The following is a 10,423-nucleotide window of genomic DNA, read 5'->3' as shown; positions in this document are numbered from 1 at the left end:
CATTAGTGCCCTCTGCTGTCGCAGTGTCAAAAATACAGCCTTTTCCACACAGGTGGCTGGATGCAGATCAGAGTAGGAGCCTTGACTAATTGAACCTCCCTACTTGGAGCAAGGAAGAGGGCATTAAATGTTTTCTCTGCAGTCCAACTGAGGAATTGGTGAGGTGCTGACGTGAAATCAAACCCTTCCAGTCTGTGAAACCCAGCGCCACTTACCCTCTGAGCTCCCAGGAGAGCTGGCAAAGATCGTGCAGAAGGGCTGGGTTCCAATAACTGGTGACCAAGGACTTAAAACAACTCAGAGTAGCTCTTACATGCTTCCATTCTGCCCGTGCTCCAGGGCGAACTCCCACATTCCCGACACGTGACACCTTAAGTAGCCGTGTCATCATGGCATCATGTGATCACTCTGTCTAGATCTTCCCCATTAAGTTGGGCAATCGGCGGCACTGAGATGTAACAGTGTACGTGAACAGCATCTGTGTGCAAACCACTTTATAACATACAAATTGAACAAGCTAATAACACATAGCTATTCACGTTGAGCAAAACACAGGTTAGGCTGCTACAGCTGATGCATAGCAGATTGCATGACACCTTCTCTCTCTCTGCCCCCCACCCACCCCGCCCCAGGCAGAACCCAGATCTCCCTGTTGCTTGCCATTTCAACTCCCCTTCCTGCTCTCGTGCCCACATGTCCATCCTTGGCCTGCTGCAATGTTCCAGTGAAGCCCAGCGCAAACTGGAGGAACAGCACCTCATCTTCCGATTAGGCACATGAGTTCAACTTCAGACTGTGAACTCTCTCCACCATCTTTACCCCATTTTTATTTCTATCAATTTATTTTTATTTTCATTTCTTCCATTGATCTCTTTTTCCCTCACCATTGTTCCCCCTTCCCCTCACTCCACTTGATCCTCGTTGCCCTTTACACACTGCTCACCTTTGTTATGCTATTAACACATTCTAATCCCTTTATGTGCCACTATCAGCACCCTTCTTAGTCTTAATCATATCCATTTACATTCCTTTTGTCTTCTGTCCTCAACATCTTTGCCTATCTCCGCCTATCACTGACCCCCTATCCAGCTCAACCGCGCCGCCACCCCCACCCCACTACAGTATAAATCTGACCCCATTTCCAGTTTTCTCTAGCTTTGACAAGGAGACATCCAGAGTCGAAACGTTAGCACCATCGCTCTGCACAGGTGCTGTCAGCTCTGCTGAGATTGTCCAGTATTTCCTGTTTTTGTTTCAGATTCCAGCATCCGCAGTCATTTGTTTTTAAACCCCCCCCCCCCCCCCCTCCCCCCCCTCCCCCCACCCAGGTTTTGTGGCTTACAGTCACAGATGCTTGCAGCATGGAAACAGGCCCATGGGCCCAGCTGGTCCATGCAGCCCAGTTTCTATCACTGAGCTAGTCCCATATCCCTCTATACCCACCCTGCCCCCTGCCCATGTAGCTGTCGAACTGCTTTTTAAAGGACAACATTGTACCCGCCTCTACCACTGCCTCTGGCAGCTCGTTCCACATGCTCACCACGCTCTCTGTGAAGAAGTTTCCCCTCTGGTCTCTTGTATCGCTCTCCTCTCACCTTAAACCTATGTTCTAGATTCCTCTACCTTTGTAAAAGATGTTGACTATCTACCTTATCGATGCTCCTCATTATTTTATAGACCTCTATAATATCACCCCTAAGTTTCCTATACTCCAGGGAAAAAGTCCCAGCCAATCCAGCCTCTCCTCATAACTCAGACCATCAAGTCCCGGTAGCATCCCCGTAAATCTCTTCTGAACTCTTTCTAGTTTAACAATATCTTTCCTATAATAGGGTGACCAGAACTGAACACAGTATTCCATGTGTTGCTTTACCAATGTTTTGTACAACTTCAACAAGACGTCCCAACTCCTGTATTCAATATTCTGACCAATAAAACCTAGCATGCCGAATGCATTCTTCACCTTAAAAATGTGAAGGCCAGTTGTAGACCAGTTCGCTACATAGTCCTGGAACCTTGGGCGAGATTCTCCGCAAATGCGGAGAATCGTAAAGGCTGCCGTGGGACAGGCCGTGACCCACGGCAGCCTTCACGCCCACTTCCGGGGCCGATTCTCCCCCCTGGGCGGGGCTAGGAGCGCGGCCCCGTGCATCATGGCGGCGCGGCCTTGGCGACAGTCGTCAAGGCCGCACGTCAAGCGTCACGCCGGCTGACGCGGCCAATGACGTCCGTCGCGCATGCGCAGGTTGGACAACGCCAACCCGCGCATGCGCAGTTGCCGTCTTTCTCCTCGGCCGCCCGGCAAGACGTGGCAGCTTGATCTTGTGGGGCGGCGGAGGGAAAAGAGTGCGTCCGTTGCTGTGGGCACCGATCGCGGGCCTATGCCCCCCTTGGCACGGCCGTGGTACTGCCGTGCCAATCGGGCCCCCAGATGCCTCAAACGGGCATCTGGTGCCCGTTTCACGACGGCAGCGAGCAGGTGTGTTTGCTGCCGTGCTGAAATGGGCGTGAAGGCCCGGCCGCTCAGCCCATCGGCCTCGGAGAATCGCCGCTCGCCGTAAAAAACGGCGAGCGGCGATTCGTGGCATGGGGGGGGGGGGGGAGAATAGCGGGCGGGCATGAAAAATGTCGGGAGGCCCTCCCGCTATTCCCCCACCCGGCATGGGGGGGTGGAGAATCGCGCCCCTTGTATCTGATTTGGTCACATATCCTGAGCATGTGATTATGCCAGTTCGCTGTGTTGGAGGTGCTCTCGGGTTGGGCGTGCCCAGTAATTTAGGGCTTGCTTCATCGGCCTCTGGAAGAGCCTGCACCTCAGGAGGCCTGTATTGTAGGCTGGAAGGCCGGGGTACTGTGGCGTTTTCTGGTTTTGGTTCCGATGCCTCAGGTGACACCGGTTTCGTATGTAGTGGGCACTGTCCGAGGCTACCACATAACGGTGTTGCTGCAGAGCATAGCTGTGTACCATCGCCAATTTGTCATGGCCATGTGTGGTCTGAACCCTGACCAGCTGACCAGGTGTTAAAGGGCAGAGTCTGTGGGCATTTTGATCATAGTATCTTTACCCTCTTAAATCGGCACCACGCATACTGGTTTCGATATTGGGTTGCAAGAGGACCTTGGCACTGAGGATTGTAGTGCTGGTGCACCAGGAGAACAATCACTGTGCTGGTGAGGGCAGACCCTCACCTGACATGTTTTGCAGGCTGAGAAGTGCAATGAGTAATGGATGTGATCTCGGACACATGTCTCTAGTAGGTGCTTGACTAAGCATACTGCCTGTTCTGCCAGGTCGCTGGGACTGTGGAGGCTGCTCGTGATCTGCTCAAAGACCCATGAGTGTTCAAAGATCCAAAACTCACTGGAGGTGAACTGGCAAGCGTTGTTTGTCATTATCATCAGAGGGATGAAATGTGTGGCAGTGTCCCTTGAGTTTGTCACTCTTTATGGCTGGCAAGTAGTCGAGTTCAAATCACCCAAAATACAAGTCAACTTGGACCAAATTCTGTTTACATTTCCATTTGAAAATATCAGCTGCAGTGAATGACCATTGGCGATCTGGAACCCCATGTGGGTGCACTGCTGCTGCTTGAGTGTGTTGCATGGTGCACATCTGGATGCCTCCCTTTCCATTTCAGTGGACGTGAAGGGCCAGTAAAGTGACTCATTTGCCCTGTATTTGGTTGCTTCTCTGCTCTGCGGAGAATCGCGTGCCAGCGCCGGGGCAGCGTGGCGCGATTCGCGCCAGTCACGGGGATTCTCCGGCCCGGCCCCGGGCTGAGAGAATCCCGCAACTGATCTGGCAATCCTTGTGTTTTTAAGACTACAAATAAAGACAGTTTCCTTTCCCAGCAGGTTAAGCTGTGGTGCCTGTGATGGTTCGGAAAATTGGATTATAATTGTAGTGGGCAATTTAAGGGTTAAAAGCCTGGGGTTAGAATGTGTTTGTTTAAAAAGAATTCTGTTTGCAGAGCCAGAATGATTTTAGCAGCCAGCAGATGAAATTGACAAAGAAATGTATTTTTCAGTCTAGGCTAATGAGCTGTGCTTTGACTGGGGAGGTCCCTGGGGAGTTCATGTGCTTTTGCAGTCTGCAGGGAGAATTTGTTTTTTTTTTAGCTTGGGGAGATGAGATTATTACTGGGTGGAACCAAGGAAGGCAGAGAGACATTTTGATAAGCTGTGGAGAGAGACAGGATTTTGGAGAAAAGGCTTTTGGAAGTGAAGTCGGGGGCGGGATTCTGTGATCCTGAGACTAAGTGTTGACGCCGTTTGAAACACCGTTGCGTTTCTCGACGGCGTCAACACGGCCTCAGGATCAGAAATTCTGGCCCCTATAGGGGGCCAGCACGGCACTGGAGCGGTTCACGCTGCTCCAGCTGCTGATCCCGGCGCAAACTGGGCTCTGCGGGATCCGCGCATGCGCAGTGGCACTGGCACCAACGTGCACATGCGCACTGGCTTCCTTCAACACGCCGGCCCTGTGCAACATGGCGCAGGACTACAGGGGCCAGCGTGCAAGAAAGGAGGCCCCCAGCCAGAGAGGCTGCCCGCCGATCGGTGGGCCCCGATCACGGGCCAGGCCACATCGGAGGCCCCCCCAGGGTGGACACCCTCCCCCCCATAGGCCGTCCCCGACCCTTCCACGCCGAGTTTCCGCCACCCGAGAGCAGGTGTAGATGGCGCCGGCGGGACTCTCTGAGTTTTTACGACGGCCACTTGGCCCATCCCAGGCCAAGAATCGGTGGGCCAACCGCGTAGAGCAGCCCCCGACCAGCACCGTGCCAACCACACCGGCGCCAATGGCGTGCCAGTGTCGGGGCAGCATAGCGCGATTCGCGCCGGTCGTGGGGATTCTCTGGCCTGGCCCCGGGCTTAGAGAATCCCGCCCCTGATCTGGCAATCCTTGTGTTTTTAAGACTATAGATTAAGACAGTTTTCATTCCCAGCAGGTTGGGGAAAAAAATAATAATAATATTTTAAAAGCAGAGCATTCTTGTCTGAAGAAAAGGAAGATGCTGAAACAACTGAGATGAAGCAGCTGATTGACGATATTCAGCCAGAGTCTGAAGGGCTTCTAACAGGAGCCATGATAACAATCTGCCTGGTCTGTAGTGGGTAGGAAGGCTCTGGGAAAGGGTAACCAGACAGAGCTCCTTACCATATTTGAAGAGGACACTGAGATTGTGGTGTTTCAGCTTTAGCATCATGTGTTGCAGCCATGCAGACGCAGTGTGAAGGAGCTTTTTAAGAGGTGGCTGATGTTCAGTTTCAACAGTTACAGGATGGCCAGAGATTAAGTCATGGAATTTCTAACAGGCAAAAACTAGAGTGAGGAGTTTTTCTCGAGCTGGGCATAACTAGTTTCAGTGTCAGTGAGGGCCTTTGATGCAAAAACTACTGGTCTGCCATTCTGGATGCAGACTATGCCAAGTCTGTACTGGAAGGTGTCTCTTGATAGGAGTACGGGTGCTCGAACATCAAAGTACTGCAGCACCAGCGGGGCTGAGCATGCCTGTTTCAGTGTGTTGGCTTGTGCCAACACCATTCGATGTCCTGATGCAGGAGCTGATGAAGAGGTCCAGTGACCTCATTATAACGAGCAATGAACTTGGAAAGATAATTCATCACACCAAGGAAGCACTGCATAGGAATGGCCATCTGTCATACAGCCGGCGTCTTGTTTGGATCTGGTTTCACACTATCAGCCGTAAGGAAACTTGGTTGATGCTGAAAGTGCATGTAGCAGGTTTAGGTTTTAGCTGTATGATCCCGTTTCTGTCAAGAACGAGAGCAGCATGTTCCTGCATAGTATGACCCCAAAACAGAATGTCATTGATGATGATTTTGCAGGGTTGGCCTGTGTACCACAAGCGGAAGCCATGGTTTAACCGGGAGATCCACTCCCTACTGAAGTCCAGATCTAAGGCGTTCAAAACAAGTGACCCTGACCTATCCAAGAAATCTAGGTATGACCTCCGCAAAGCCATCAGGGGCACCAAGAGACAATACGAGACTAAACTAAAGTCACAGACTAACGACACGGACCCTCATCGGTTATGGCAAGGCTTAAACAACATAACTGGCTACAAGACAAAGATGAGTGGAATCTCCGGCAACAGCGCACCCCTCCCCGATGAACTCAATGTATTCTATGCTCGTTTCGAGCAGGAAGCCAGCAAACCGTTGTCAACTGCCCCAGCAGCCTCGGACACACCCATATCCACCATCACAGCCTCAGAAGTCAGATCGGCCTTCTTGAAAATGAACCCATGGAATGCAACGGGTCCCGACGCTGTCCCAGCTCATGCACTCAGATCCTGCATGGACCAACTGGCTGGTGTGTTCGCAGACATCTTCAACCTCTCCCTACTCCCTTCCGAGGTCCCTACCTGCTTCAAGAAGACCATCATACCAGTGCCAAAGAGGAACAAGGCAATGTGCCTCAGCAACTACCATCCGGTAGCCTTGACATCTGTCATTATGAAGTGCTTCGAGAGGTTGGTCATGAGAAACATCAACTCCATACTCCCAGAATGCCTCGATCCACTGCAATTTGCATACCTCCACATTCGGTCCACAGCAGATGCCATCTCCCTGCCCCTACACTCATTCCTGGAGCATCAGACTCCTATTTATTGACTACAGCTCCACCTTCAATGCCATAATCCCAGCCAAGCTCATATCCAACCTCCAAACCTAGGACTTTGCTCTACCCTCTGCAACTGGATCCTCGATGTCCTGACCCATAGACCACAATCAGTAAGGATAAACAACAACACCTCCTCCACAATAATCCTCAATGCTGGGGCCCCACAAGGCTGTGTACTTAGCTCCAGATGATACTCCTTATACACCCATGACTGTGTGGCACAATTCAGCTCCAACTCTATCTGCAAGTTTGCTGACGACACGATCGTAGTGGGTCAGGTGACAAACAACGATGAGTCAGAGTACAGGAGGGAGATAGAGATCTTCGTGGCATGGTGCAAAACATGATATGCTTCACCTGATGTCTATACATTTACATTGTGTATTTATCGTATGTTCTATGATTTTCATGTATGGAATAATCTACTGGATGTCTGCAAAATACGTTTCACTGTACCTCGGTACACGTGACAATAAATCCAAATCTAAATCCAACGAGTTGCTCCTTGCACCAATGGAAGACCTCGCTGCCAGTGGAGATTCCACAAGCATGCGGAGAAAACAGTATCTACCTTGGAAACATAAATGTAGTGAGTTTAGAGGTTTCTTCATCGGGATTTGCCAGAACCCACATTTCCCAATTTCCCAATATTCAGGATGCTGAAATTCTTTGCATTGGGCATTTGAGCTGTCACCAGAATCCCAGCCAAGCTCATATCAAAGCTCCAAAACCTGGGACTTGGCTCTCCACTCTGCAACTGGATCCTCGATTTTCTGACCAACAGACCACAATCAGTAAGAATGAACAACAACACCTCCTCCACAATAGTCCTCAATACCGGGGCCCTGCAAGGCTGCGTACTTAGCCCCCTACTCTACTCCCTGTACACACACGACCAGACCTTCTAAATGACCCTCTTATGGACTGACCTCAGTAACACTACACCCTGTATGCTTCATCCGATGCCGGTGCTTTATGTAGTTACATTGTATACCTTGTGCTGTCCTATTATGTATTTTCTTTTATTCCCTTTTCTTCCCATGTACTTAATGATCTGTTGAGCTGGTCACAGAAAAACACTTTTCACTGTACCTCGGTACATGTAACAATAAACAAATCCAATCCAACTGTTCAACTGTCTTTATAGGATGACGAGGTCTGAGAAGCGCTTTGTTTAAGATTTAAGAACCGTGGACTGGGTAAATGCAAATCCTGACCATCCTGTTTTTCTTTATGCAGCCACCGTATCTGAAACCCATTCTGCGGCTTTGTCTGTGGGAATTATGGCACTAAATGTCAATGCAGCTCATTAACTCCTTTCTGCTTCATAGCAAAGAGTACTCTTCTCAGAACGCAGACTGTTGGTGGTACCGAGTCATCTAGCTTCATGTGGTATGCAACTGGTAGCTTACCTATGATGTCACGGTTGAAGAGACCTTTGTACGTTCTCATTTCTGGGGCCAGGTGTTGCAGAGCATGTTCACCTAACCAAGGTGGATGAACCCCAGTGTGATGCTACCCCGAAGTCCCAACAGTGGCCTCATGTTCTGGTCGACCTGATGAAACAGGAAGCTGTCCTGTTTGTAATGGAGAGTGGCCACACCTTCCGTGCGGATGGTTTGTCCACCATTGCCCACAAGGTCCTTCAGGGTGTTAGGATCTGGTGCTGCATGTGGATCTAGTCCCTGCAGCATTTACCTGGACAATGCCTTGTTACTTTTAGTTTTGCGTTGCTGCAAACAATCTTCAGGGTAGCGAAGATCTCACCCTTCTCTGTAATGGTGTTGACCGACTCACAAGTGTTGTTGAAGGCTTAGTGGGTTGGTTGCTCTGATTGAGCTTCACTTAGTTTATCTTGCTCATGCTCCAACCCTTGGTGGAATAAGCAGCTGCAATGTAGTTGGTGGCATACGAAGGCTCCTGTGGTTTAGATCTGCAGCATTTTGTAAAATGATTCCATTTCCCATATTTAATGCAGTGTTTACGAATCCCAACATGCTATTCTCAGGATGAGGGCAACTGAATTTGGGGCAGAGCATTTCCCGTATCGCAGAAAATGTTTTCCCCACCAGATCTCATTGCTGCTTTTTTCTGGACAGTTTAGCATGCAGATTGCAATGTTAAATATTTCTCACAAAGCTGTTGCTTGCAGACAACATTGCTGTGGACCCCACAGACTATGCAATCCCTGATTAACTCAGGGTAAGGGTGCCAAACGCACATTATTTTGCTAAGATTCTTAAAGTTGCAGTTTTGGACTGTATCAATTTGTCAAATATTTGGTTTATAGTGTTAAACGTGAGCCTGTTGAGTATTATGTTCTTCACTGGCAAGCAAATGCTCTCAAACATTTAACATACTCAAGAGGCGGCTAGATATAGCACTTGGGGCAAATGCAGGATTTGCCGGAAAAAGCAGGATTAGGTTATTGAGTTGGATGATCAGCCATGATCGTGATAAATGGCGGAGCAGGCTCAAAGGGCCTAAAGACCTCCTACTGCTCCTGTCTTCTATGTATCTATGTAACAGTATCTAGGGGTCCCCCTTCGCCTCCTCCATTTGAAAGACAAAAGATTCAAACTTCCCGACAGCCTCGAGCCCGCTAGATTTAGTAACGTGCAAGCTTGTACCTTTTTAGATTTGTCTGATAAACCATAGTAGATGCGTAACTCTTTTTCAAACTTTTCAGAGTTGTCTGCAATGTTTGCGTCAAACACAAGCAGGTCACGTGGCGAAGACCTTGTGCCACACTACCAACACCTGGCACCATGTAGAAGTGCTGGGTTCCAATGACTGGCAACCAAGGACTTAGTACAACAATTGTTTATTAAGCACTCTGAGCAGCTCTCATCTGCTTCCACTCCGCCTGTGCTCTGGGTAGAACTCCCCCGCTCCAGACATGTGACCTCTGAAGGAACCACAGCATCACATGACCACTCAGTCTGCATATTGGAATTGGAAAAAGATATTAGAGAACATTGGCAGTTTGTATCCAATGGCAATTAGGATTTAAACAAAACATGTTTTAAAAGTAATAGAAACAGATCGACAAAACTGCAAAATCAAAGAGAAACCAGTTAAATCTTTCAGGAGATAAAATTAAAGCACTGAAATAAAACAGAACACCCTGAAAATGCACAAGGGATGCTGGGGGAGGGTGACTCCAGAATAGGAATTTGAATAAAGATCACATTTACAGAAGTGTGAGGTCATGCATTTGGCAGAGGTACAGAATATAAAAGTAAGGATATAATGTTGGAATTGTATACAACACTGGTGAGGCCACAACTGGAGCACTGTGGGCAATTCTGGTCACCACATTACAGGAAGGATGTAATTGCTCTGGAGAGAGTGCAGAGGAGGTTTACAAGAATGTTGCCAGGGCTTGAAAAGTGTAGCCACAAGGAGAGATTGGATAGGTTGGGCTTATTTTCCTTAGAACAAAGAAGGCTGAGGGGTGACTTAATTGAGGTGTACAAAATGATGAGGGGAAGAGATAGAGTGGACAGGAGAAAATAGTTTCCCTTGGCGGAGAATTCTATAACTAGGGGACATAGAATCCAGATAAATTCAGACGGTGTGGAGCAACCTTTTTATACAGAGGGTAGTGGGTGTCTGGAATTCGCTGCCCGAATTGGTGGTGGAGGCAGAGAACCTAAACTCTTTTTAAAAGTAATAAGTCTTACAACACCAGGTTAAAGTCTTAACAGGTTTGTTTCAAATCACTAGCTTTCGGAGCACTTGTAGTGATTTGAAACAAACCTGTTGGAC

The sequence above is a fragment of the Scyliorhinus canicula genome, chromosome 9 (assembly GCF_902713615.1).
Source record: "Scyliorhinus canicula chromosome 9, sScyCan1.1, whole genome shotgun sequence".
NCBI lineage: Eukaryota > Metazoa > Chordata > Chondrichthyes > Carcharhiniformes > Scyliorhinidae > Scyliorhinus > Scyliorhinus canicula.
This window is presented reverse-complemented; position numbering follows the sequence as displayed.